Source organism: Chiloscyllium plagiosum, unplaced genomic scaffold (genome assembly GCF_037043375.1).
Source record: "Chiloscyllium plagiosum isolate Xiang-an unplaced genomic scaffold, Cpla_swu_hap1 HiC_scaffold_1, whole genome shotgun sequence".
Classification (NCBI taxonomy): domain Eukaryota; kingdom Metazoa; phylum Chordata; class Chondrichthyes; order Orectolobiformes; family Hemiscylliidae; genus Chiloscyllium; species Chiloscyllium plagiosum.
In genome coordinates, this window is record NW_028270139.1 from 118984615 (window position 1) to 119009022 (window position 24408).

A 24408-nucleotide genomic window follows, 5' to 3' on the forward strand; every position below is an offset into this window, starting at 1 on the left:
CCCTGCCACCCCAGGAACTGTAAAACCTGTGCCCACACCTCCTCCCTCACCTCCATCCAAGGCCCTAAAGGAGCCTTCCACATCCATCAAAGTTTTACCTGCACATCCACTAATATCATTTATTCTATCCATTGCTCCAATGCGGTCTCCTCGACATTGGGGAGACTGGGCACCTCCTAGCAGAGCGCTTTAGGGAACATCTCCGAGACACCCGCACCAATCAACCACACTGCCCCGTGGCCCAACATTTCAAGTCCCCCTCCCACTCTGCCGAGGACACGGAGGTCCTGGGCCTCCTTCACCGCCGCTCCCTCACACCAGACGCCTGGAGGAAGAATGCCTCATCTTCCATCTCGGAACACTTCAACCCCAGGGCATCAATGTGGGCTTCAACAGTTTCCTCATTTCCCCTTCCCCCACCTCAGCCTAGTTCCAAACTTCCAGCTCAGCACTGTCCCCATGTCTTGTCCTACCTGCCGATCTTCTTTTCCACCTATCCACTCCACCCTCCCCCCCCACCCGACCTATCACCTTCATCCCCTCCCCCACTCACCTATTGTACTCTATGCTACTTTCTCCCCACCCCCACCCTCCTCTAGCTTATCTCTCCACACTTCAGGCTCTCTGCCTTTATTCCTGATGAAGGGCTTTTGCCCGAAACGTCAATTTTACTGCTCCTCGGATGCTGCCTGAACTGCTGTGCTCTTCCAGCACCACTAATCCAGAATATACCCAGGATCAGTCCAGTCAGCCTTCTCTGCACTGCCTTCAATGCCTTACTTTAGATAAGGGGCCCAAAACTGTTGAACAATGATCACGCTAGTGCCTTTAATAGATTCAGCAAAATCTCCCTCTTTTTACACTCCATTTGTCTGAAATAAAAGCCAACGTTCCATTTGCCTTCCCTATTACCAATGAACTTGGATGCTAGCTTTATGTGATTCATGTAAAAGGGCTCCAAAATCCCTTTTGTAGCTTTCTCCATTTCAATAATATTCAGCTCCTCAAAACTTTCCACCAAAATGCAAAACTTCACATTTTACTGCATTATGATCCATCTGCCAAGTTTGTTCCCACTTGTGAATCCTGTCTGTAACCCTCCACACACTCTTTGTATAATCTTCACCTTCCTACCTATTTTTCTATTTTTGCATCATTCTCTCCACTTGTCTTCCGACATGTTTTGTGTCAGTTGCATTCTTGGCTCCATTCATTTTCCACATCCAAGTCATCAATATCAACTGAAAATAATTACAGCCCCAGCATTGATCCCTGTGGCACAGCAACGCTGTCTTCGACAGTTGGCCAATCCTCTATCCATGCTGATATATTACATCTGACACTACAACCCGATAATGTATCTGAATGTGTTATCAAATGCCTTTGGAAATTCAAATATATTACATCCACTGCTTGCCTTTATCTAACTTGCTTTTCACCTCTTCAGGGAATTCCAGTAAATTTGTCAAGCATGATTTCCCCTTCATAAAACTCCTTTAAAGTAGACATTGATGCTGGAAGGGAGATAAGGAAACAGCTGAAGAACTTAATAAGTACTTTGCATTAGTCTTCACAATGGAAGACATGAGCAAGATCCCAAAAATTAAGGAGAGTCAGGGGGCAGAGTTGAGTATGGTAGCCATTACATAAGAGAAAGTGCTAGAAAAGCTACAAGATCTAAAATTTGATAAATCTCCTGGTGCCGATGGGCTACATCCTAGAATTCTGAGGGAGGTGGCTGAGGAAATAGTAGAGGTGTTGGTTGTGATCTTTCAAAAAGTCACTGGGGTTAGGGAAATTCGCAGATGATTGGAAAATCGCTGTTGTAACACTTTTGTTCAAGAAAGAATGAAGACAAAAGTTGAAAAATTATAAGCTGATTAGCCTAACCTTGGTTGTAGGCAAAATTCTGGAATCCAATATTAAGGATGAGATTTCTATATTCTTGGAAGTGCAGGGTCAGATTAGAACAAGTCAGCGTGGATTTAGTAAGGGGAGGTCATGCCTGACAAACCTGTTAGAATTCTTTGAAGACGTAACACGTAGGTTAGACCAGAGAAACCCAGTGGATGTTATTTATCTGGACTTCCAAAAGGCCCTTGATAAGGTGCCTCACAGGAGGCTGCTGAGTAATATGAGGGCCCGTGGTGTTTGAGGTGAGCTGCTGGCATGGATTGAGGATTGGCTGTCTGACAGAGTGCAGAGAGTTTGGATAAAAGGTTCTGTTTCGGAACGGCAGCCAGTGACAAGTGGTGTCCCGCAGGGTTCAGTGTTGGGGCCGCAGCTGTTCACTATATATATTAATGATCTGCATGAAGGGACTGGGGGCATTCTGGCAAAGTTCGCCAATGATACAAAGTTAGGTTGACAGGCAGATAGTACTGAGGAGGTTGGAGGCTACAGAAAGATTTAGACAGTTTACGAGAATGGTCCAAGAAATGACTGATAAAATTCAATGTGAGCCAATGTGAGGTTTTGCACTTTGGAAAAAAGAATACAGGCATGGACTATTTTCTAAATAATGAGAAAATTTGTAAAGCTAAAGTACAAAGGGATCTGGGAGTGCTAGTCCAGGATTCTTTAAAGGTTAACTTGTAGGTTGAGTCCATGATTAAGAAAGTGAATGTAATATTGTGATTTATCTCAAGAGGGTTGGAATATAAAAGCAGCGATGTGCTTCTGGGACTTTTGGGCCCCACACCTCAGGAAGGACATGTTGGCACTGGAGTGTGTCCAGCGGAGAGTCACATGGGCGATCCCTGGAATGGTAGGTCTAACATTATATGAATGGCTGAGGATCCAGGGATTGTATTTATTACAGTTGAGAAGGTTGAGGGGCGATCTAATACAAACTCACGCGATAATGCATGGTTTAGAAAGGGTGGATACTGGGAAGATGTTTCTGTTTGGCGGGGAGACTAGGATCCATGGGCACAGCCTTAGAATTAGAGGGGATCAATTTAGAATGGAAATGAGGAGACATTACTTCAGCCAGAGACTGGTGGACCTGTAGAATTCATTGCCACAGAGCACAGTCAAGGTTGGGACATTAAATGTCTTCAAGGCAGAGATTGATAAATTCTTGATCTCGCAAGGAATTAAGGGCTACAGGGAGAGTGCGGGTTAGTGGAGTTGAAATGCCCATCAGCCATGATTAAATGGTGGAATGGACTTGATGTGCTGAGTGGCCTTACTTCCACTCCTATGTCTTATGGTCTTATGGAAACCATGTTGACTCAAATCGATCATATTGTGTATTTTTAAATGCTCTGCTAATATATCCTGATCAACATTAAGCTAACTAGCCTACAGTTGCCTTTTCTTCTCTCTTTCCATTTTTAAATAAAAGGTGTTTATTGGCAATTTTCCCTCCTCTGGGACTTTTCCACAGATTTCCAAAAGACTGCCATCATTGCATCCACCTCGGTGGCTACTTCCTTTAATATCCTAGGATGCATCCCATCAGATGCACCTTCTTGGTCTTTAGATTAGATTTCCTACAGTGTGGAAACAGGCCCTTCGGCCCAACAAGTCCACACCGACCCTCTGAAGAGTAACCCACCTAGACTCATTTCCCTCTGAATAATGTACCTAATACTGTGGGCAATTTAGCATGGCCAATTCACCTGATCTGCACATCTTTGGACTGTGGGAGGAAACCCACACAGACATGGGAAGAATGTGCAAACTCCACACAGACAGTTGCCAGAGGCTGGAATTGAATCTGGGACCCTGATGCTAACCACTGAGCCACCGTGCCACCCATTATTTTCCCTATCACCTTTACTCTAATTGTAGCTTTTGTATTTATTCTCTGCCCTTTTATCTCTTGAATATTTAGAGATTTTGGAATTTTATTAGTGTCTTCTACTGTGAAGTCAGATGCACACTATTTATTCAGCTCCTCTGCTACTTCCTGGCTGTCTGTTATTATTTCCTCAACATCATATTTTAAAATGTCTAATCATTTTGGCCTTTCTCTTCCTTTTTTTTATACTTAAAGAAGGTGTTAATATTTCTTGCAAGTTTACCCTCAAAGTTGATTTTCTCCTTCTTTATTATTTCTTGATTATCTTTTGTTAGTTTTTAGATCTTTGCCAATCCGGTCTATCACTTAACTTTGTCACATTACATGTTTTTTTCTTTCACTCCAATGCTATCCTTACCATCCCTGGTTGGATTATTACTGAAGATGCTCCATTATGTTTAAGTAGGAAGGACTGTAATCAAGCAACGGCCACAGGGGAAGGGTTTAGAAAAGATCAAAGTGGTCAAATATGCCAAAGACTACATATTACTAAAGAATGAAAAGGAGAGATTATACGTTAGGATCAAGGCTACAATAAATTGACTTTATACCAATTGGGATCATTTCAGTGCTGTTGGAATAACAGAAAATTATTCCAATCCACATTTTAAAATTTATTAGATGGGATCTTTCACGATGCCAGATTTAGTTGTACCTTGAGATTATACCATTAAATATCTCCTGTTTTTGAATAAGTTCAAGAATGTGGATTATATGGACTTAAAATATCACAATGTGTAGGCAATATTGCAATCAATAGGCAAATGTAATTTTATTTCTCTTTAATTCAACCTACTAAGTGGCTCCTTTTATATTCAGTGAAGACAACAGCTTATCGAATCTTCTATATAGTAGCCTTAGCAAACCCGACAAGCTGATTTTCATTCTGAGTGAGACATGAATCAGCAGCTGATTTAATGTAGAATCGAATATAAAAGCAGAGGAGACAGACTGTAAGCAGTTTCATTCCAACTGAAGGATCTACAGAAAAGGAATGCATTGGAATTAACCTTTCCCTTCCTTTTCTTATTCCCCACTCCCCTCCAACAAATACTTTATGGTATTTGCTCACTTAGGGTGGGACACTTTGTCATAAACTCTGAAGAATGACTCATGGTTCACTATCACCCACCCCCAACAAAAGAAATTGTTATGATCCTTTGTAGTTAACCTCAAGACAATTTTAGTCTGTAGATTTGTGCCCTTTAGAATAATTACTGATGACCTGACCAGTGCCTCATGGTGAGTTTATGAATTTATCAATTCTCCTGTCAATAGTGCTTTTGTCCTTGCATGGTGTTACCGTCAATCCTTTAGTGATGGGTTAGTTAAGGTGTTAGGTTCTCCATTAGATTCCAGTTTACTTTGATCTGATTGTTAATAGTCAGCATCTTATTGTTAACCTAATCATTTCTTTTTGCCTTTATTTATTTATAAAAAATAATGGTTACCTTATTTAACTTGCAAAAGTGGGAAAGCAGAGTAGAAGTGGTAGTTTGCGACATGTTGCAATGCTCCTTGACCAGTCAATAATGACTGGGAATGGGCATGGGGTGCGGGGTCAAGATCATGAGAAGATAGAAAAGCAAACTTACTGTTAATGAGGAACAGAAGATACACATTTTACAAAAAAATATAGAGTATTGGTATGCACTAGACAATCAATACAGAGAGACAGGAACACAAAAATATCTTTCCAAGAAGTTTCAGATGTGCAGAAACGTATTTGCACTGCATGTGCTAATAGACTGACCGACTGGATTAGGACACAGGCAGTATGCCAGGCAAACAGGTTGTTAAGCAAAATATCAGCCCTGTAATCTTTTATGCCACGCGGCAAGTAAAGCGAGATACAGATCTTCCGCAAGTACTGGACAGGTGCCAAAGGCTTACGCTAACAGTGGGTGACTGGATCCCATCCAACAAAGAGTGCTTCTGTTGTTCACAGCGAAGGCTTCACCCACTCTACTATTGAGTTGGTTTAATATATCAAGTGCAATGCACTTCTTACTATGACTAAAGACTCCAGGTTCTAAATTGATAACACCACAAAACAGATCAGGGCTTCACAATACGTGAATAGCCCGTATCCATTGAATGCAATGCAGGCAGCATGCCAAATTTGTGGTGCCTGCTCATTTCAATTATATAAGCATTGAGCCAGCACTAACTACACTGTCGACTGGTTTTGCTGTCAGTGGGGAATAACATTGGCATTAGCTAACACTACTTAAGGGTAACCAGCAGCTCTTAAAGGGAAGATGGACTGTGGTTGCACACCTGAAACTTATTGGAAAGATATTCTTGTATATCAGTCTCTCTCTTAATTGTCTAATTCATGCCAATGTTCTATAGTTTTAAAAATGTTTATCTTCTCTTCCTCATTCAAATATGATACATGCAATGACTTTGACTTAAAAGAACATCACAATCTGGGAGATGGGGGAGGCTCTGAAGTTTTCAGATGAAACACAATTTGGGGTGGTGGGATGGTGGCTGGGTGAAGCTCTCCAAATACATACTAAGTACGGAATGGAAACAGGTGGTCATGAAGGTCAATGCTGGGTGTCAAGCCCACACAACTTGAATGAAGTTTAAATCTTCAAGATCAATGAACATATTTTCAAAGAGCACAAACCATCAACTGAACTATTAATCTCAGATGCTGCTCACACTAAAAATCCTTCATATTTTACATTTACACAGTACACCCACACCCTCTTTCACCTTTCTCTCTTTGTGCTTTCTCATTGGATGTGAGCATTACTGATAAGGCCAGCATTTGTTGGCCATCACTAATTATATCTGGACTGAGAGGTTTGCTCAGCCACTTCAGATGCAACTACATTGCTGTAGGTCTGGACTCACTTCTGGCCAGTCAAGGTAAGGACTGCAGATTTCATTTACCTAAAGGGTCTGAGTAAACCAGATGGGTTTTATGACAAGCAATGATAGTTTCATGGTCACCATCAATGAAATTGACTTTTAGTTCCAAGTTTTATGACAACAACTGAATTCCACCCAAATGACAGACAGGTGTTTGAGCCCATGTCACTATAGTGTTAGCCTGGGTCTCTCCATTACTGAGTCAAGTGATTTTGCCACTCGACCTCTCCTTCTACAACCAGAAGTATCACACCCAATCACATAACTCCTGAGTTCTGTCAGCTATGCAACCATGATAGGTACATCATCCCTCCCTCATCGTGTTAGACGTAGGGGTATTCACTGATCATTGTACAAGGTTCAGTACAATTTCTTTGTATTCATTCATTCATGAGATGTGGGCACCACAGGCTGGACCAACATTTATTGCATATCCCTTATTGCCCAAAGGGCAGTTAAGAATCAACTACATTGCTGTGGGTTTGAAGTTACATGTAGGCCATACCAGGTAAGGACAGCAGTTACCTTCCCTTAAGGAAATTCATGAACCAGAAGGCTTTTTCTAAATATCATTTCATGGTCCTTATTATATTTTTAATTCCATATGCAACCAAATATGAGGCATGTTTGGTGGCCTTGTCAAAGATTCCAGCAAAGATCTGAGAGCTGCAAAGGGAGCTCAGAATACCACATTCATTCCCTGGATACTATTATTCAAAGGGACTATGTGGCATCGCAGTTATCCAGCAATCAGTCCTCCAACAGATTTACACGGACTGCTGAGGCAGAAGCTCATGAGGCCTCCATGGAGTATGAGGCTGCTGTCCTCTCTCAATCTGACAATATTTGTCCTCCTACCAGTCACTCAACTGATGTTTTTGCCATTGCCTGTTAGGTGAAAGTGGGGACTGCAGATGCTGGAGATCAGAGCTGAAAAATGTGTTGCTGGAAAAGCGCAGCAGGTCAGGCAGCATCAAAGGAGCAGGAGAATCGACATTTCGGGCATAAGCCCTTCTTCAGGAATGAGGAAAGTGTGCCAAGCAGGCTAAGATTGTACCGTACAACCCAGATGGCCTCCTTCTTCAAAGACCGCAATTTCCCCCCAGACGTGATTGACGATGCCCTCCACCGCATCTCCTCCACTTCCCGCTCCTCCGCCCTTGAGCCCCGCCCCTCCAACCGCCACCAGGACAGAACCCCACTGGTCCTCACCTACCACCCCACCAACCTCCATATACAGCGTATCATCCGTCGTCATTTCTGCCACCTCCAAACGGACCCCACCACCAGGGATATATTTCCCTACCCTCCCCTATCAGCATTCCGAAAAGACCACTCCCTCCGTGACTCCCTCATCAGGTCCACACCCCCCACCAACCCAACCTCCACTCCCGGCACCTTCCCCTGCAACCGCAAGAAATGCAAAACTCGCGCCCACGCCTTCCCCCCTTACTTCCCTCCAAGGCCCCAAGGGATCCTTCCATATCTGCCACAAATTCACCTGCACCTCCACACAAATCATCTATGACCAACCAACTCAACCACCCCGTGGCTCAACACTTCAACTCCCCATCCACTCCACCAAGGACATGCAAGTCCTTGGACTCCTCCATCGCCAGACCATAGCAACACGACGGTTGGAGGAAGACCACCTCATCTTCCGCGTAGGAACCCTCCAACCACAAGGGATGAACTCAGATTTCTCCAGTTTCCTCATTTCCCCTTCCCCCACCTTGTCTTAGTCAAATCCCTCGAACTCAGCACCGCCTTCCTAACCTGCAATCTTCTTCCTGACCTCTCCGCCCCCACCCCCACTCCGGCCTATCACCCTCACCTTGACCTCCTTCCACCTATTGCATTTCCAACGCCCCTCCCCCAAGTCCCTCCTCCCTACCTTTTATCTTAGCCTGCTGGACACACTTTCCTCATTCCTGAAGAAGGGCTCATGCCCGAAACGTCGATTCTCCTGCTCCTTGGATGCTGCCTGACCTGCTGCGCTTTTCCAGCAACACATTTTCAGCTACTTACACCACGAGTCAGTTTGATAATACAAATGAAACCATGAGGAATACAGAAGATTCAAAGGAAAGGTTAAAAAAAAGTGGATAAAAGAGCAAAAAGGGAGAGGAGGGTCAGTTAAAGATCTAAAAAAAAGATACAGTATGTAAAACTCTGTGCCAGGCTTTGGAATTCCCAACATAACCTCTGTTCAAATTTACTACTCGCCTCCTCCTTAAAACCTATGGCCAAGGGTTCGATCAACTCTCCAAATATCTCCTTTTCTGACCTGGTGTCACAGTTTGATTAATAATCTACCTAATCTTCACTTCCTGTGAAGTGACTTGAAACTTTTACTATATTAAAGGCATAATATAAATGTAGCTGTTTGTTGTTGTCCTGACGATTGGCTACTGCCCTTTTCCTTGCCATCAAGCTGAAAACGCACCCTTGAGTTTAGACAGATTGTTCACTGACAGAGCAGCCCCAGGGCCATACTTGATCCTGACTTCGAGTTCCACGCACACAGCTGATAACACTGAGGAACAGGAACACTGACCCAGGTCTCCCTTCCCTTGATCAGAGACATCACGGTGATTTTTAGTCCCCTGTTGCTGTCACAAGTGGGATTAGCGAATTCAGAAGAGACCAAATGTTGATCCTGGGACCTGGGATGTGCAAATTAGGTGGACTGGCCATGCTAAGTTGCCCTGTAGTTTTCAGGGATGTGTGGGCTAGGTGTGTTAGCCATGGAAAATATAAAGTAGGGGGATGGGTGTGGGCGGGATGCTCTTTGGCAGATTGGTGGGGACTTGTTGGGCCAAATGATCCGTTTCAACACTGTACGGCCTCTATGACTTTCTGGTCTACATGGTTCCATTATAAACATGTTCGCCCATCAGACAACTGACTTGGTAATTTTACATGAAATGGAACATGAGTATAGTTTGAACGATAAAAGCCTTTTCTTCACTCAACGCAATCCTAACTATTTTTTCAACAGCTTTCAAAAATGAAACATTCAGCATTCTTGTTTGTGACATACGATTATCCAATAATTGAGGAAACAATTCAAGCTTTAATTCAGGCTTTTGCCAGTTTAACAGTTTATGGGTGGGGGGAGCATCTTTCTAATCTGTCATTTGGAAACAGGAACATTTCCTATTCTGGTACCATCCAGTTTCTAAATGACAAAATCTCTTTCTCACCATGATTCAAATTCAGTGGCTATTGTATACACACACACATGCACAGACACACATATAGGCACGCACATACACAAACATAAACATTCCCCCTCGATCAGCAGACTTTCTTTCTCCCTCTCTCTCTCTCTTACTCCCTCTGTACATCCCTCACCAGTCCATCCATTCACACCAGACACATCATTATCATTACTCTCAGGTACAAAGCACATCCCTGAAGAAATCCCACTATCTAAATACTCCAGATACTAGTTAGATCTCCACCTATGCATGATAAAATCTCTTCCACTTAGGTCTGGACAAAATGTTGTTGCTCCAGTCTCTGTGGAGAAATAAAAGGTAGCAAGATAAAACTATATGGTCAATATGACAATTAATAGACTGCTATAAAAGTGCCTAAAAGCAAGAGTTGGAAAAATAAAACCATTGGACACAGTCAGACTCTGTTCGTATGCAGAGATTTGCTGGATTTTCTCAAATCATTTTTGAAAATAAAAGTTACAATAATCCCAGAGGACCGCAGGCTGCTCTCTCATTAGAGAGAGACAACTGTTGGAAAGGTTAACCTGAGGGTCACTGTGCTCCAGGCATGGAGTGAGGTTAGGAAGGTGGGGCCTTATTATTATTTTAATAATTTGGATTTTAGTAACAATTTGGAATTTCTGTTAATATAATTTTACAATAGTCATTGAGTCTTACAGCATCGTAACAAACCCTTCATTCCAACTTGTCCATGCCAACCATGTTATCCAACCTAAACAAGTCCCATTTGTCTGCATTTGGCCCATATCCCTGTATACCTTTCCTATTCATGTAACTGTCCACAGGTCTTTTAAATGTTGTAAGTAGTATCTACCACCTCCTCTGGGAGTTCATTACACATAAAAGCCACCCTTTGTGGGAAAATATAATATCTCTTCACTCTTTCTATTGCTGCAAATGCTTTTTTAAAAATTAATTAGCAACATTTTTAGTTTGACAGCCTAGACCATTTTGTGGATGCTGAGTTGATGAATGATTTATAGTTTATATTTACATGTCTATATTTGGTCAGCTGGGATCCACAAGTCAGAGATTCAGTCTGTTCCATCAAACCAGCTAAAAATAAAACAGTGAGGTCTCAATTATACACTGGAGCACAAAATTATTCTTCAGCACCAATGAATCACCAAGACCAGGAGAGCTGAACGTCTCCTGGCAAACAGAAAATGCTTGGCAATAAGATTCGCTTAAAGGAAGTCAGTAATAGATGAAAATTGAAACTGTAAGTTCTCTTCTAAATTGATTCCTGTTATTAATTCCTGTTTTAGTCTCATTAAAACAACATTCAGGTGTCAAATTAGGGCTTTTGACCAGAGTAGCATGGTATCATTAAGCTCTGGAATGTTGTGGTTCTGTTCACCGAGCTGGAAGTTTTTGTTGCAAACGTTTCGTCCCCTGGCTAGGCGACATCATCAGTGCTTGGGAGCCTCCTGTGAAGCGCTTCTTTGATGTTTCCTCCGGTGTTTATAGTGGTCTGTCCCTGCCGCTTCCGGTTGTCAGTTTCAACTGTCCGCTGTAGTGGTTGGTATATTGGGTCCAGGTCGATGTGTTTGTTGATGGAGTTTGTGGATGGAAGCTCTGGAATGTCAAGTCTTTTTTCTCTGTTTTAAGTCATGGAGTCATAGAGATGTGCAGCACAGAAACAGACCTTTCGGTTCAACTTGTCCAAGCAGACCAGATATCCTAACCTAATCCAGTCCCATTTGCCAGCATTTGGCCCATATCCCTCCAAACCCTTCACATTCATATACCCATCCAGATGCCTTTTAAATGTTGCAATTGTACCAGCCTCCACCACATCCTCTGGCAGCTCATTCCATACATCCTTTGCATGAAAAAGTTGCCCCTTAGGTCCCTTTTATATCTTTCCCATCTCACCCTAAACCTATGCCCTCTAGTTCTGGACTCCCCTAACTCAGGGAAACGACTTTGTCTATTTATCCTATCTATGCCCTTCATGGTTATAGCCCTCTATTAGGTCACCCCTCAACCTCCAACATGACAAGGAAAACAGTTCCAGCCTATTCAGCCTCTCACCTTAGCTGAAACCCTCCAACCATGAGCAATGCCCTTGTAAATCTTTTCTGAACAACATCCTTCTGATAGGAAGGAGACCAGAATTGCACGCAATATTCCAACAGTGGCCTAACCAATGTCCTGTACAGCCGCAACATGACCTCCCAACTCCTGTACTCAATACTCTGACCAGAAAAGAAAAACTTACCAAATGCCTTCTTCACTATTCTGTCTACCTGCGATTCTACTTTGAAGGAACTATGAACCTGCACTCTAAGGTCTCTTTGTTCAGCAACACTCCCTAGGATCTTACCATTAACTGCACAAGTCCTGCTCTGGTTTACCTGTCCAAAATGCAGCACTTTGCATTTATCTAAATTAAATTCCATCTGCCACTCCTCAGCCCATTAGCCCTTTGCGTGAAATCCCATTGTACTCTGAAGTTACCTTCTTCGTGGTCCATTACACCTCCAGTTTTAGTGTCATCTGCAAACTCATCTGTAACTATACCTCCTATATTCAAACCTAAATCATTTATGTAAATGATGAAAAGTAGTGGACCCAGCACCGATCCTTGTGGCACTCTACTGATCACAGGCCTCCAGTCTGAAAAACAACCCTCCACCACCACCCTCTGTCTTCTACCTTTGAGCCAGTTCTGTATCCAAATGGCTAGTTCTCCCTGTATCCCATCATGTCCAGGTTTTACCTGGCAGCTTGGACACTTGATGCCAGCCTTGTCTATCATGAGCATATTCTAATAGTGGTGGAAGGAGACCGTTAACTGACACCCAATTTAAAGCTCTTCACCCCCAGCTCCTTAAATTCAGGAGCGTGTCACTGTTTATGAATCAAGAAGCATCCGATCTACTCAATCTATGAACTTGGGAGCGAGCCTTCCTAAAAGGAACTACCCTGGAATTGTCGATGCAGTATCTGGTACAGCCAGTAATTAGGAAAGCTAATCGAATGCTCTAACTAACGAGGAGGGGGATTAAACACAAAAGTAGGGAGGTTTGCTTCAGTTATACAGACCACTTCGGAGACCATATCCAGAGTACTGTGTACAATACTAGTCTCCTTATTTTAAAAAGCCTGTAAATGCACTGGAAGCAGTTCAGAAAATGGTTATCAGACTAGTATCAGGAATCAGAAGGTTATCCTATAACAGAAGGTTAGACACTGGAGTTTAGAAGAATAGGAGATGACTTGATTGAAACATACAATCCTGAAGTATCTGTTGATGTGGAGATGTTTCCACAATGGTAGGGTCCACAACTAGGAGTCACAGCTTAAAAGTCAGAGATCACTCATTTAACACTGTGAATAGGCAATTTTCTTTTTCTCACAGGGTCATGATTCTTTGGAATTCCCATGCTGAAAGCTGGTCGAAGCCGAGTCCTTGAATATTTTTAAGATGGAAGTGGGTAGTTCTTGTTCAGCAAGGCAATGAAAGTTTATCGGCTAGGCAGGTGTGCAGACCTAATCAAATTAGACCTGATTTGACTGAATTATGGAGCAAGACGGAGGGGCTGAGCAGCCTACTCCTGCTCTTTGGATGCTTATGAGTTGGTAGCAGCTTCACTTGTGCCTGAAAATGGCAGAGATTTTGTACAGTGTCAGGAATTGAATCCAACTTGGTCGAAGTGATAAATCAAACTAGATCTGGACAGGCCTAATTAGGATCAGGAAGCGCTTGGTGTGAGGAGATTCTACAATAGCAGAATTTTCATTTTTATTTGTTCTGAAAAAGTGAGTAATACTCTCAAGGCAGAATTTATTGCTTATCAAGAGCAATAGGAGTCAACTACTTCACATCTGACTTAAACTGCATGCAACTGAAAACTTTCCTTATCTGAAGATCATCAATAAGCCAACTGCAGTTTATTTTGTAAACATCCAACAGCTTTTATTGACACTTTTTCTGCGCATTGAAGTTGACCCTTACATTTCCTAATCATCTGAATTCAATTCCACAACCTGGAATGCTGGAATTTTTATTTGTGATCTTCATGTTTGTGGTTAGTTTGGGCTCTATTCATGAGGTGATCATTCTCTTTCTTGGTTTTCAAATTCACATCCACAGGGCTAAATCATTAGCTTTTATGGCTAAGTGTGAGTTACACAGGGTGGTTTATTGCAACAAGTGGCTGGGCAGGCTTGACAAGATCAATGGTGCATTTCTGTTCCAATGTTCCCAAACTCGCTGAGCCACTTAGGAAAAACATAAAAGATAAAAAGGAGATGGCTCCACATGTCAAGATATGCCTTGCCAGAGTTCTTGTCCAAGAATGTACAAATCTTGCAGTCGCCCATGTTGCTCAGACCCCTATTAGCATCTGTTCTTATTCTCTGTACCAGGAGTTTTGATCTAAGGATTTTTCAGCAGCAATAAAGGCAAGAACTTGTGATAATTATTATTGCACAATTTTAAAAATGTTAAATACAACTTTGCTCCATCAATAATTCATTGTTCATGAGAATGTTGATCATTTTTGTTAAAGTTTTTACACCCAGCAAACTTGTTCCTCAATGACTGATTTGCTTGTATAGAAGACCAGAACTAGGGGCCATGATATAAGGCAGTTCGTAATAATTGCAACAGAGAAATCAGGAGAAATATTTTTACCCCAAAAAAATCACAAGAACACAGAACTCTATAAGAAGTATGGTATAAATGACTGCATTTATTTTGAGACGACTTGAGCGTAAAAGCAGGGATGTTCTTCTGAGGCTCTGTAAGGCTCTGGTCAGACCAAATTTGGAGTATTGTGCACAGTTTTGGGCTCCATATCTCAGGAAGGATGTACTGGCCCTGGAGCGTGTTCAGAGGAGGTTCACGAGAATGGTTCCAGGAATGAAAAGCTTAGCAGATGAGGAATGTTTGAGGACTCTGGATTTATACCCCATGGAGTTTAGAAGGATGAGGGGGGATCTAATTGAAACAGATAGAATACTAAATGACCTGGACTAAGTAGGTGTTGGGAAGATGTTTCAATTGGCAGAAGAGACCAGGACCCGAGGGCATAGCCTTAGAATAAAGGGAAGACCTTTTAGAATGAAGATAAGGAAAAACTTCTTCAGCCAGAGAGTGGTGAATCTCTGGAATTCACTGTCACAAGGCTGTGGAGGCCAGGTCATTGAGTATATTTAAGACTGAGATAGATAGGTTCTTGAGTACCAAAGGATCAAGGGTTACGGATGAAAAGTTGGAGAATGGGATAGAGAGACTTAAAAGCCATGATTGAATGGTGGAGCATAATTAATGTGCTCTGCTCCTATGTTTTATCGTCGTATGGTCTTAAGTAGTTCAGATGATTAGCATACATTTCCTTAAAGGGAAAGCTAAATTGACATGAAAGAGGGAAAAACAGAAAGGGGTTTTGATGGAATTAGCTAGAAAGTGTAGGACAGGACAGCTACGAAGCATAAAAATATATTTGGACATATTGGGTCAAATATCCTGCATTTGTTCGATAAATACCATTTAATTATCACCATCTACCTCAATTCCTTTTCTCCAGAGTTATATCTTATTTTTTTCCTATTTGCTGATTACAGGCCTATCCTGTAACTTCTTTTTTTATTTGTCCTTGAGATATGGGTGCCGCTTGCTCGGTGAGCATTTATTGCCCATCCCAAATTGCCCCTACATTTAAGTATAAATCACTGATGCATACCAAAAACAAGAGGTAAAAACAATGACTGCAGATGCTGGAAACCAGATTCTGGATTAGTGGTGCTGGAAGAGCACAGCAATTCAGGCAGCATCCGAGGAGCTTCGAAATCGACGTTTCGGGCAAAAGCCCTTCATCAGGAATAAAGAATCCGAGAATCCGAGGAATCCGAGACACCCGCACCAATCAACCAAACCGCCCCATGGCTCAACATTTCAACTCCCCCTCCCACTCTGCCGAGGATATGGAGGTGCTGGGCCTCCTCCACCGCCGCTCCCTCACCACCAGACGCATGGAAGAAGAACGCCTCATCTTCCGCCTCGGAACACTTCAACCCCAGGGCATCAATGTGGATTTCAACAGCTTCCTCATTTCCCCTTCCCCCACCTCATCCTAGTTTCTAACCTCCAGCAACACTGTCCCCTTGACTTGTCCGGACTTGTCCGACCTGCCCAGCTCCTTTTCCACCTATCCACTCCACCCTCTCCTCCCTGACCTATCACCTTCATCTCCTCCCCCACTGACCTATTGTACTCTATGCTACTCTATCTCCACCCCCACCCTCCTCTAGCTTATCTCTCCACGCTTCAGGCTCTCTGCCTTTATTCCTGATGAAGGGCTTTTGCCCAAAACGTCGATTTCGAAGCTCCTCGGATGCTGCCTGAATTGCTGTGCTCTTCCAGCACCACTGATCCTGTACCAAAAACAAGAGCCTAGCACAGATTCCCAGTCACAGAAACATCCCTCAACCAACACTGTCTGCTTCCAGCCTCTCAGCCAATTTTGGATCCTAGACATTGCTCTTCTTTGGATCCCCTTGGGCTGTTACTGGTTCTTGACCAATCTTACCAAAAGCTTCACTAAAATCCATTTAGACCAAATCAAATGTCTGATGTACATCAACAGTCCTCATTGATTTCTCAAAGTTTTTGATCCACTTTGTCAAAAATGGCCATCCCTTAACAACACCATGTTGACTCTTCCTGATTAATCCGTGTCTCTCCAAGTGCCAATGCATTCTGTCCTTCACAATTCTTCCTATTGAGTTCCTCCCAACTGAGGTTAGATTGATGGGCCTGTAATTTCCTGACCTATCCTTTCTTATCTTTTTTGATAATGGCACAACATTAGCAGTCCTACAATCCTCTGTTATGTCATCTGTGGCAGGAGAGGCCCTAAATACCTCCATCCTTGCTCCATTTAACATTTTATCTGACCCTTCAGATTTATCCACTATAAGGGTAGTGAATCTGCTAATATGGCCATCTCTGTCTATGCTAATCTCCTCTAATGTTTCACAATCCTCCACACGGATAGCACAGACAGTGGCCTCTGCAACAGGCATATGGAGACAGCAAAATGTTGGTTCCCTCACCATCTGCCACAGACTTACTCTAACAGCTATGTCCTTTAAGACCCAGCCATCTTGGTCAGTGGTGATCCAACCAATCAACCCTTATTCCACAACTACATTGTCTATTGTTTTGCCAACTTACTTCCTTATTTCTTAAATTTAAATGATAACTCTCACTGATTGACTCCTTCATTGCCATGAAACAAAATGCTTTTCCACTTTAGACTATTTTTTAAGTAGTCCCTTTTTTTGTATCCATTCCTTTCAAAATGTCTATCTGAAATTGTACTTACTCTTGTTATCACTGGAAGAGATAGGGCTGCATTTCATATCTGTTTGTTCAAGTGTAAGTTATATGGAGTGTTTCTCTCTGTCAGACCCAGTGAGTTTTCTCACCATAATTACTAAACTTGTTTCATTAACGACTGAGCCTTGCTCTCTGGCATCTCTCTCACATGATTCTCATTCTTTCCTTCCACCCGCAATTCATGGAACAACTCGTCACTTCTGGGATGTCCCAGAGTTCACCAACATCCCTAGCACTGGTGCTATCTTTAAAAGACTTCTATGCACCTGGATAAACACTGTTAGTTTGGAGCTGCACGACTCAGTTCCTGACATTTGCTCTGGTTATGGCACAGAAGGAGAAATTGGCAGATCAGTTTCTAGACAGGAACCTGGAGGTCTTGTTGGAGGGGTGGGGTGGGGATTATGTCTTCTCCCCCAAGGACCGGCAGAGAGCCATGAGACCTGGCTGTGCCTCTCTGCCAGAGCTTGCCACCTAGGTTAATGTATTCTCAGCTATATGGATGAATGCCCAGCAGTGTATGAAAAATATCAATGATGTCCTCCACTCTATCAGCTTAACTGCCACCATCTTCTCTTCGAGGCTTCACACTGACTTGACACATCTATCATTAAAGCTCATGCTCCACTAATCTCACTAGTACCTGCAATATCTTCCTATACTCGCTATCACTGACCCCAACACCTGACATCACTAACCCCGCGTGCCTCCTCACTGTCTACTCTCATGCTTATCACACAGCTGTACAATCCATTTTCATCTGCCTTAACACTAGGATAAAATAACAGAGCAGAAAGAGAGAAGACTGTGGTAGAATGCTCGACACTCAGCTTCTCCCCCCTTATAAGGAAAGCTTCCTAACAGTAGCCACCCTGAGTACCTGACTGCCTATGTCCAAGCCCCTCGACTGGCATCAGAGTCTAACCTGCCTTTCCTTGATGGGCCTCAAATGAAGGTTATCTCTGTTGGCATGACTGAGGACTACTGACAACTGTGGCACCGTGCCTGTGCTAAATGGCTGACTATAGTGCTGGATTGTGAGTATGGTATCTCTGGCTGAGGAGGCAAAGCATAAAAAGGCAAGGCAAAACAATGCAGAGCATGGGTACTGCCGATATCCAGGTAACTCCAGACGATGGAGCATTATGAGAGCAAGCAAAGAGCCCAGGAATTAAGCCTGGTACAGTCCATGAGCTGGGTGCACCTCCCTGAGCTCTTAGTGTCCTTAGTGGATCAGAGATGTGCCATGAGGTTTCTTAGAGTCTTGCACATGTTAGGTGCATATCGGTAGGGAAGTGTCCCCTGAGATGTTGGTACTTTTGGAACAAGTAGTGTACTGAAGTCACCAGGTTCCAATTTGATTTCCTTGTGGAATTTTCCCACCATCTAGACTGGAACATTTTGCAAGATCAGCTGAATACTATTGAGGTGAGTTGTGGCATGATGTGGCAGTTAACAAGCTATAATATCTCTTAAATGGCAACTAGCCACTGCCTAGATAGAAGCTTGATGCACCACTTGACAAATGCATAAAAGACGTAGCTCCCGACTTCTCTCCAATTCTGCTATGAATCTCAACATAACCCACATTGTAAGGATGCTTACAAGATTCTCTCCAAAGTACTGAAATCATAAACTGTTTACTGACTGAGGATTGGTAGCAGACATGTTTGGCACCTCAGTGCACGAAAGTATTTGAATGCAATATTCGAAATAGCTTATGGCATTCTAAGTGTCCAACTACTTTCTAGTATGCAAAGACTGGCATTTTGCACCTAAACCCAGTGAATGGGTATCACTTACCAGTTGGCAACATGCAATCCAGGCTAGCAACTCCAACCTGTCACAAAGCTGCCCAGCCTTCTGTGACACCAGCCTCCATATGCAAATGTGATAGTCTTAGACCATCCATCTCACTTCCCAGGAATGGTAACCGGCATTTACATACAGAAATTTAAGGGTGCATACATGAGGATCAGTGGTCAGCACAACATTGTGGGTTGAAGGGCTGTACTGTTCTATGTTCTATGTTCTATAACTACTTCAACTATTTTAAACTACTTTTAAGCATTTTAACTACTCAGGTGGTCACAGGTCAGAGATTCTGAGACTATATAACCTTGTTTTAGACTCTCCAGTCAGAAATAATTAGCTCCCATCTCTAAAGGTCATGTTACACCTTCTCAGCATCTTATGTGTTTCAATCAAATTGCTCTGATTTATCTCAACTCCAGATATCATCCATTCCAATAAATCTCTTCTCAAAGGACAACTGTCTCATCCAAGAAATCAAGCCTAGAAGTTTTCTGATGAAGGGCTTATGCCCGAAACTTTGATTTTCCTGCTCCTCAGATGCTGCCTGACCTGCTATGCTTTTCCAGCACCACACGCTCGACTCTGATCTTCATAATCTGCAGTTCTCACTTTCTCCCAGCTAACTGTTTTGAAATGCCTTTACAAACTTAAGATTACACTTTATACTTAGTTGAAGAATAAAAAAAAAACAATGTTGTGATCTATTTTACAAGAAGTTGATTGTAGTAGACTGTTCACAAGTAAAGGGATGACTGACAAGTGGGAGGCTTTCAAACTTGTGATAATGAGGGCTCAAAGGCATTATGCTCCTGTTACAACAAAAGTTATAGCTGGTAAGATTAGGGAACAACAGATGAATAAAGATTTTGCGATTCTAGTAAAAAATAAAAAAGAATAATAAATTATAGACAATGAGATCAAGTGAATATCTTAAAGAGTAAAGGGTGTTGAGATATTCTTAAGAGGGAAATCAGAAAGTCAAAGAAGGGATATGAGACAGTCTTGGCAGATAAGGTTAAGGATAATCCAAAGAGATTCTACAAGTACATGAAGAGCAAAAGAGTAACTATAGAGAATTAGGCCCCTTAAAGATCAAGGTTGTCTTCTATGTATTGAATTTCAGAAGATGGGAGAGTTACTAAATGAATATTTTATGTCAGTTTTTACTAAAGAGAAAGAAATGGAGGCTAGAGAACTCAGGGAAATAAATATTGATGTTTTGCAAACAGTTCACATTACAAAAGAGGAAGTGCAAGAGGTCATAGAAAACATAAAGGTGGATAAATCTTAGGGACCAGGTCAAGTATATCCCTGGACATTATGGGAAGTTAGCAAAGAAATTGCAGGGACGCTAGCAGAAATATTTGTATCACATATGACCATGGATGAGATGCCAGAGGACTAAAGTGTAGCTAATGTTGTGCCTTCATTGAGAAAGGTTGTAAGGAGAAGCCTGGGAACTGTCGAACTGTGAGTCCAAAATCGGTTTTGGGGAAGTTATTGGAAGTGGTTCTGAAAGATAGGATTTGCATGCATTTGGAGAGAGAAGGATTGATTAGGAATAGTCAGCATGATTTTGTGCAAGGGAAATTGTATTTCATAAAAAAACTCAATCAAGTTCGTGAGATATGAGTTGTTTGAGGAAGTAACCAAAAAGGTTGATGAGGGTAGAGCTGTAGACGTTATTTACGTTGACTTTAGTAAAGCCTTTGACATGGTTCTGTATGGTGGTCTAATTAGTAAAGTTGTATCACATTGGATTCAGGTGGGCTTGAAAACTGGATACAAAATTGGCTTGACGTTAGGAAACAGGGTGTTGGTGGTGTGTTGTCTCTTGGACTGGAGGCCTGTGATCCTCAGGGATTGAAATTGGGTCTCTTTTGTTTGTCATTTATATAAATGATTTTGATCCAAATACTGGAGACATGGTTAATAAGTGTGCAAATGACACCACAATTGGTGTTACAGGAGGCAGTGAAGAAAGTTATCTAAGATTGCAAAGAAATCTTCATCAATTGGATCAATGAACAGAGGAGTGGTAGATGGAGTTTAATTTGGATAAATGTGAGGTATTGCATTTTGGTAAAACAAACAAAGGCAGGACTTATACAATTAATATAGGGCCCTAGGGTTTCAGGTACATTATTCTTTGAAATTTGCGTTACAGGTCGACAGCATGGTTAAGAAGGTATTTAGCACACTTGTCTTCATTGCTCAGACCATTGAGCATCAGCAGCAGGTCATCATGTTGAGATTGTAAAGGATATTAGTGAGGCTTCTCCTAGAGTACTCTGTGCAGTTTTGGTTGTCCTGCTATAACAAGGATATTATTAAACTGGAGAGGGTTCAGAAAGGATTTACCAGGATGTGCTGGGCATGGAGGATTTGAGTTTTAAAAATAGGCTGGCTAGGTTGGGAAGTTTTTCACTGCAGCGTAGGAAATTGAGGGGTGATCTTATACAGGTTTATAAAATCATGAAAAGCATAGGTATGGCGAGGGTCTTTTCCCTATGGTGGCAGAGTTCAAAACTAGGGGCCATATTTTTCAGGTAAGGAGGGAAAGATTTAAAAAGGACATGAGGGGCAATGTTTTTACACAGAGAGTGGTTCATGTGTGAAATGAACTGGCAGAGGAAGTAATGGATGCAGGTACAGCTAGGAAGTTTAAAAGACATTTAGAAAAGTACATGAAAGGGAAAGGTTTGGAGGGATATGGGCCAGACACGGACAAATGGGACTAGTTTCTTTTGGGAACATGGTCAGCATGGACTAATTGGATTGAAGGGTCTGTTTCCATGCTCTATGACTCTAAGACTCTATAACAAAATAAGGGGGGAGGAACCGGGCAACGTTACAGGACCAGTAATCAAGCAGCCTATGATAATGCTCTGGGGATAAGGATTCAAATTCTATCACTGAAACCAGTGGAATTTAAATTCACTTCTTAAAACCATAAGCTATAGGAGCCGAATTAGGCCATTTAACCCAACGAATCTACTCTGCAATTCAATCATGGCTGATGTTTTTCTCAACCCAATGTAAACCAAGTCTCTGTAATTAGCTTAAAAATGTGTTGCTGGAAAAGCGCAGCAGGTCAGGCAGCATCAAAGGAACAGGAGAATCGACGTTTCGGGCATAAACCCTTCTTCAGCCCATTCCTGAAGAAGGGCTTATGCCCGAAACGTCGATTCTCCTGTTCCTTTGATGCTGCCTGACCTACTGCGCTTTTCCAGCAACACATTTTTGAGCTCTGATCTCCAGCATCTGCAGTCCTCACTTTCTCCAAGTCTCTGTAATGTCAACCTTGAAGCTATCATGAATTTTTAGTCAAAATCCATCTGATCACTGTCATCTTTTTGGTAAGGAAATCTGCCATCACAATATCCGCAGTATATTTGGTCTGGACTGCGTGTGACGACAGACACAGAGGAATATGGTTGAACCCATAACTGCCCACTGAATTGGCCGAGCAAGCCACTCAGTTCAAGGGCAATTAGGGATGTTGGCCTTGGCAGCAATGAGTAAAATAAAATTATTAACTCTGCCAATCACACTGTAAACAATGTTTAAGATTCTGTGCTGATGTAGAAATCGCACTGCTAATGGTTGTTTTATGAACATATATTGTGTTGCAGTCCACAAAGCTCTGTTTACATATCCAATGCAAACAGTTCAATAGTATGTACCGGTTCCTTTCATATCAAAGTTGTCACGTTTCTACTTCAGGACTGGTTTTCATGGGACTGAAGCTACCACACAGGCACTGCTTACAATTTTCTGATTCTGATCATGAAACAATTCCTGAGATCAGAGAAAGGTTTAGTATTTTCAACTGACAGGAAAAGGTCACAGGGATGGGGTTGCGGGGATGAGGGGACATTTTGTGTCAAAGCACTGGACTGTTAATAAAATTGCAATTGCAACATAATTGATATTATTGGTAAACTTTTATCTTTGCTACCAGTTTGCCCCTGGAAACATAAAGGAAACTACACCCCTGTTAAGTTTCCTTGTACCTACAAAGTGCATATTGTTTGCTCACTTGACAGAACTCTTTATGATAAACTGCAAGAAACTGAGGGAAAACAGAACTCAAATTATTATGTTGCTAAATCAAAGTCTCAGTGAGGAGAAGGTTAACATGGCAAGCATTTTATGATTTAAGCTTTTTCCAACCAGAGTCACAAGCTGCCATTCTCAACTAATTTAAGGCCATGAAGGAAATTAAAGGCTCTTTCATAGCCGTATGGAACAATGATCCATGAGTTAGGATGAGCTGGGAGATTTCCGAAAAATGACAGCACAGGTCAGGAATCTAAAGGCCAGAAATCTGATCTTAACGCCAAATGCACTTGTGTACATCTGTGAATTAAATTATACATGACAGGCCCTGATACTTCTCATTCAGCTCCTAAATAGAAACTGTCAACTGGCACTGCTCTGAGCTTACATACCTGTGAACCTCTAAATATAGGGAATCGAGAGTGTGGTACTGGAAAAGCATACCAGGTCAGGCAGCTTCCGAGGTGCAGGAGAATCGACATTTCAGGCCCTCCTGATGAAGGGCTTATGCCCGAAATGTCGATTCTCCTGCTCCTCTGATACTGCCTGACCTGCTGTGCTTTTCCAGCGCCACACTCTCAACTCTGATCTCCAGCATCTGCAGTCCTCACTTTCTTCTCAATATAGGGAGCCCAATGCGTTTTCCCTTTATTTATTAAGCACATAAATCAACCATGCTCAGTCCAAAGAGGACATGAAACTCATATTTGTGTCAAAGTTCTCTTTGACACATATATTTTTCTTTGTGGACCTTGCGTGTTTTTTTAAGGGGGCACCAATTACAGCTGTCCTCATAGCACAGTTGAAATCTAAAAGTTACCATCGAGGTGGGTTTCTGTTTTATGGCTTTGTGCTCCTACCATGGTTTCTTCACAGAGGGAGCACAGATCAGATCTTCAGGCGTGGAGTGTGGAAGGCCTCACGGGAGATTTCATTCATTAAAATGAGCGAACTTGCTGATCTTTTCTCCCGGTGTTGAACAGCGTGAGCTGGGATACGGAGGAAGCATTTCCAGTTCTTCATCATTTAACTGGTGAAAATAGTGGGCCATACAACAGGTCTGTTTGCAATGTTCCAATACAAGCTTTCAGGGAACTGGTAGATGAAGCTTCTATCATCATGAATACCCTATAGATCTGGCTGACTATCCACACAGGATAATCAACCATCCTGAATTTTCCAAGACCATCCTGTATTTGATGTGGCCGTGCTATGTCTATTGCTGGGATGCTGTCTGT

At 42.3% G+C, this 24408-nt stretch overlaps 1 protein-coding gene across 5 annotated transcripts in view; it reads right to left on the reverse strand.

Annotated features, from left to right (window-relative positions):
* The window catches only part of LOC122544065 (AT-rich interactive domain-containing protein 3A-like), a 452979-nt gene that overhangs the window by 383936 nt on the left and 44635 nt on the right, over positions 1 to 24408 (reverse strand). The gene's annotated exons all lie outside the window — the stretch shown is intronic.